Genomic DNA, 5,614 nt, shown 5'->3' on the forward strand with positions numbered 1-5,614 from the left:
ATTGTTCACAACAATGTAGTGAACAAAAAAGATCACAATAATAACAATGAAACTATAAATTTTTCTTTGTAGCAACAATGTCTTCAATAATTCAGTTACATTACAACAACAAGAAGAATAAAAAATTCGCTCCTAGATCACCATTCTTTTTTATTTTTAGAAAAGGAGGATGACCCCCTGTCTCTGCATCAAGGAGATGTATGCGATCATTTTATTGATTATTACCGAGGACCTTACAAAATAGTACAACAATATGACTGAATCCGTCATTTTGGCAACATTTGCCGCTACTCCTATCCATATGATGAAGGAGTGCAAGCTGAGCTAAATACCCAGACCTCTCACCTAAGCCTAGCATCTAAAACCGGAGGCCCCGACCGAGCCACATACCGGGTCAGGGGCACAAACCGGTCTGACGCACTCACATGTGTCGCCCCCATCATCTTCCACCAGTTCATCTTCAGAGTAGATTGAGGTGCCAGCCTTAGTAGGTGCCTCTACCATCGACGCCACCATGACGCCAAACGATGACCTCCACCTACGCGAGTCCATCTCCAAGCAGCGGACGTAGATCCATGCTAGGATAGGGCCGCACCACCACCGTCGCCCACCATCCACAAGCGTCACCCAGCCCCAAGGTTCCCAAAGCGGCGCCTTCAAGAAGGGAACGACGCCTTGAGCGCCGCCGCCGCCCAACAAAGTTAGGGCTTTCGCCCGAGAGACCTAGGGAAAGGAGAAGTGAGAGGATCAGTCCATTCCAACGCCTCCAAGGAGGGGAACGGCACCCTCAGGCGTCGCCTTCGACGCGGCCGGCCATGGTCGGCCAGGGATTTCATTCAAACTAGATCCCCGTCACCAGCAGCGCCTCCTGTACAGAACCGACGACCCTAGGAAGCGCGGCCCGATCAGGCTAGCCCGCGCACCGACCACCACAGAAGCCGCAACCGGCCGCCAACAACCACTGGATCCCGCCGCCCGCACGGCCCGGTCGCCAGATCCACCGCCCGCACCGCTGCTAGCTTGTCATGCCTCGCCCATGGAGCCGGCGCTCCAGATTCGAAATTCCCCACTCAGAGACAGGGCAGCTAAGGCCCCGCCGCCACGATCCTTGGCGCCTCGGGCTTGCCCAGCGGCTGCCTCGCGCGGCGGCGAGGAAGGGAGGGGGAAGGAGTGGGGCGGCTAGGGTTGGGAGGGGGAGGGAGTGGGGAGGAGCGGGATGCTGCTGGCGCTCAGTTTTCTGTTAGGTAAAAAAAAGTTTGTGTAGCCATTCTGGAATTGAGAAATGATGATGTCTTCCTTTACATGGATGACGAATTTACTCTCAAGAAAACTAGCCAAGAAATCATTTAAATATTATTCCTGCATTTTGGCTCTTAATTTATTCTTCACGTAATCCATCGAAAAAAACATTCTCTCAACACGAGCAGTTCCCATCAGGAGAATTAACACCAACTTAAGAAGCTTGTAAACATTGGCATATGACAAGTTCTTCTTTGCCTCAACGAGCCATGCTGAAGATTGGGCAATATACATTGAAAATCCATGCAGAAGTTTCAATATTTCTGTTTTGGAATATGTCTAAGCTCTCAATGCAAGCAAGCAATCTTAATATATTGCAAGAATCAATCTTATGGTTTTAGAATATTGCTCGCAAGAAGATATAGTTTCTAGTAAACAATTATATGTAGCATGCAGATCGCCAATTCTTTTGCTGCAATTATTTGTCGCTGGTGGCATTGAAGATAAGGATGAGGCCGCTCGATGATTCCAAGGATGAGGTCGTCAAGGAGCAAGTTGATTCCGTCTCAACTTGGCTGGTGTTGTGCTTGTAGGACGACGACTGCATAATTGAAATAAATCAGGCTGCACCCCAAAGGCGGCCTCGTGGTCAGAGGTCGCGAGTCATCCTCCACCTCCGTTGTGCGCATCTGGTAGGAGCAGAGCATAGAGTGCGGCGGCCATGGTCAGAGCCTTCGCGTTCATGTTGTCGTAACCCTCGGTCGGCAGAACCCATGTGCTTCCTCGTCCTCGTCATTCCCGTGCACTTGCACCATGGAGAGCTACCCTGAGCCACGATCCATGGAGCCACCACCGCTCAGAGGAATAGTAGCCGGAAACGGGGAACGGTGGGCCGTCCCTCGATCGGGATTCATCGTCGCAGAATCAGATTCGAAACGAGGGTCGATTCAGTAAGATTCGATGCGGATTCGGCGTTCCCGCAGCCGGATCGTCGATTCAGTTTCGGTGATTCAACAGTCTTGGTTCTTGAATAGATCGAGTAAGCAAAAGGTCAGCCATATCAATCACGAACTCCTCGTTTTACTCTTTGCCCCGTTCTTTTCCACTCCCCTAAATAACTCTTGGTTCTGCTCTCCAATTACTCCAAGGCTGCTAATAAATTTTTCATTGGGAAGGCGATGATTTATTTTAGTCTTCATGGATCGACGACACAGCAAGTTGCTCCCAGCCCAGCCAGTTCCCTGTATAAGTACTCCCTCGGTTCCTCTCCCTCGCAACCAATTGCTCCCGCTAGTAAAGATTCATGTTCCCCGTTTCATGGAACTGTACCGGATTCATCGTACGGAATTGATTGGATCGCGTTTCCGTTTTAGAAAAATCGTTCTAGAGATGTGTACCCCGCTGTACCCTATTTTTTCCAGCCTCCGATTCTCGTTCCCCGTTCCCGTTCTTCGTTCCCACCGTACCGGAAACATGGCAACTATTGCAGAGCTCCGCCCAAGGCCTCCAACGCCGAGAACGGGTTCCCCTCGCTCGGATCCTTCACCCCCGACCATCTCCGCCCGTGACACCTTCAGGCCTGCGCTGCCATCCACCGGATGTTTCCCTCGTTGTGCTGCCTCGCCCCGCGTCGTTCTCCTCCAGCCCCATACTCCGCCTCCTCGCCTTGCCCGACCTTCTTCCCCGACGCTGGCGCGCTCCGCCTCCTCACCTTGCCCGGCCTTGTTCCACGACGCTGGTGGCTCTAACGCTGCCACATATCCCGCGTGTCCTCCTACTCGTCCCAACCGTTGCCCATGGCGGCGAGGAGTGTGTTGAGCAGCCCGTCGCGGTCGGCGGCGAGCGCTCGAGCCGGCCGGCGCAGGCCCGGAGCGGACCACGGCGGCCTGGGCCTCGGCGTCGGAGAACCACACACGATGGATTCGAACGGCGCCGGGAGGAGGACGCGGCGGAGAGTACGCTGGTCGGGATGCAGGGAGGACGACTCGGTGAAGGATGCAGGCCGGCGACGGATCCAGATGCGGGTGGGAGGCGGTCGTTTGACTCGGTTTTTCGTTTGTCAAACGCGACCATGGTGGGACAGAAACACGAAATGTTTTTTTTACTTATTACTTGGACTGCGGGTTGAATTCCCATAAACAGAGGAACATGTTTGCAAAACTAGTATTTATTTTATTTTTTATTACTAGCAAAAGGACCCATGCGTTACAACGGAAAAAATTAATACCACACATTTTTAATTAAAGAATTTAGAGAAAGAAATTAAAGAAAAGAGAGAGTAGTAGTGCACAACCCATTAGGCGTGCCAAGGCCCGGCCTTACCCACTCCTAAATCCCCTAACCTAGCCCGATCCCCAGCCCGGTTGCCTGAATCCTGTAACCCCGACGCCCTCACCTCTACGTATGCATCGCCGGCGCCAGCCCCTTTCCTTCGCCTCGAGCCCCCTCTGTCTCATCGCTCCACCTCTGTTTGCGTCATCCCAATTTCTTCTTCTCGAATTTGTTCCTTTGTTGATTTCCGTTGCCTCTTGTAAAATCACCAAGGCGCATGTATATAAAGTGATGAAATTATCTGTGAAGTATCGATGTGGGATTATGAGGGCAGAAGCGATAGCCCTCTCGCGCGTTTTCTGTCTGCCCAGATGCGTTTCTCTTATCCAATGCCATAGGAGGCTCTCTGCAAAAAAATGAAACGTTTTCTGTTCGTAACACATAAAAAGGTACTGCGGGTTTAATTACCTAAAAGACAGGGACCCGTTGGAGGATGAGGTGGTCGCGACGGTGATGGACGCGGACGAAGATGGAGAGGTGGCGGCGGCGTTGGCCGTCCTCCGGGACGCCACCCGGGAGAGCGCTGAGCGTCGGCTTGCGCTCTGCACGCCATGGCTGCTCCCTGCCCTCTGGCGCGTGGTGCCACTCCCGCGGCACGCCTCCGCGCGGGTCGACGCGACGGCGGCGCTGGTCAACCTCTCGCTTGAGCCGGCGAACAAGGTACGCATCGTCCGCGCGGGTGCCGTGCCGGCGCTCGTCGAGGTGCTCCCCTGGCGCTCAACGAGGAGAACCGGGCCGCCATCGGCGTGCTGGGCGCGGCGCCTCCCCTGCTGGACCTCCTGACCTCCCCCACCCACCACCCGCACACGCGCCGCGACGCCGGGATGGCCATCTACCACCTCTCGCTGGCCGCCGTCAACCAGTCCAAGGTCGCCCGCTTCCCGGGGGCATCCAAGGCGCTTGTCAGCATCGCGTGCAGCGCCGCCGAGCACACGCCCATCCGCAGGCTGGCCCTCATGGTGATCTGCAACGTGGGCGGCTGCTTGGAGGGCCGCGCATCTCTGATGGACGCGGGCGCCGCCGCGGCCGTGTCCGGCATCCTCCTCTCCTCCGACGACGTCGCCGAGCTGGAGGAGTGGTGCGTGGCGGCGATCTACGCGCTGAGCCACGGTAGCCTCCGGTTCCGCGGCCTGGCACGCGGCCGGCGCGGACAAGGCCCTCCGCCTCGTGGCCGAGGAGGGGACCCCCGGCGGCGTCCAGCGCAAGATGGCGAGGAAGACGTTGCGCACCATGCGGGGCGACCTGGACGAGGAGGCGGACCTGACTGGCAGCAGCCTGGAGTGCGGCGACGGGGACGACTGCGGCGGGAGCATCGTGTCAGACGGGTTCATGTCGTTCCGGTTTAATTACCTAAAAGACAGGGTTTTTTTTTAAAACGGCAGCGGCGGGTTTTCCGACGGAAGCAATGGTTTCTTTATTATTAAGTAAAAACTAGCAAAAGGGCCCGTGCGTTGTAATGGGAGAAAAAAATACCACACGCTTTTAATCTTTTTATAATCATTTTAATTTATTAAAATAATAAGCTAACTAACTAATGTAGTCAGTCCTATCCTATTTTGTTGAGAAATCAACCCGTCCATTGTTGATTCCACCATGATGAAAAATTGAGCCGAACAAGCAAAGCAAAACAAAGAGGCTACGTGAATTGATCAATGGACTGTTATCTTATTTCACTCATGGTGTAGAGAATGTGGGATCAGATGACAAACTGAAGATGGTGTCCATTCTCTGTCTCTACAACAATACAATCTTACATTCAATACATTCATTCATCAGCAAACAAATCCCCACAAAACAAAATTTCTTGCCAGTGCTTGGCACACGGTTGGAGGCATGGGGAGGGGATCTCACCAGATGATGAGTTCCTGCCGGAGGAGGGGATACGATGAGGGGAGCAAGGGTTAGGCGCCTCTATCTGGCCATAAGGAGTCGCCGTTGCCGCGCCATAGCCTCGGAGTTCTCCGTGTGAGCCATGGAGGCCCGCCTCCACCTGCAAGTACTTCGCTCCACCTCGCCTTATTCGCGCGCCGCCGCCGTTCTGCAT

The 5,614-nt window shown here is 54.3% G+C and overlaps 1 pseudogene; it reads left to right on the forward strand.

Moving 5' to 3' along the window:
• Positions 1–3,035: 3,035 nt before the first annotated feature.
• Positions 3,036–4,944, forward strand: LOC123404906 (annotated as a pseudogene).
• The last annotated feature ends 670 nt before the right edge of the window (positions 4,945–5,614 follow it).

The sequence above is a fragment of the Hordeum vulgare genome, chromosome 6H, assembly GCF_904849725.1.
Source record: "Hordeum vulgare subsp. vulgare chromosome 6H, MorexV3_pseudomolecules_assembly, whole genome shotgun sequence".
Classification (NCBI taxonomy): Eukaryota; Viridiplantae; Streptophyta; class Magnoliopsida; order Poales; family Poaceae; genus Hordeum; species Hordeum vulgare.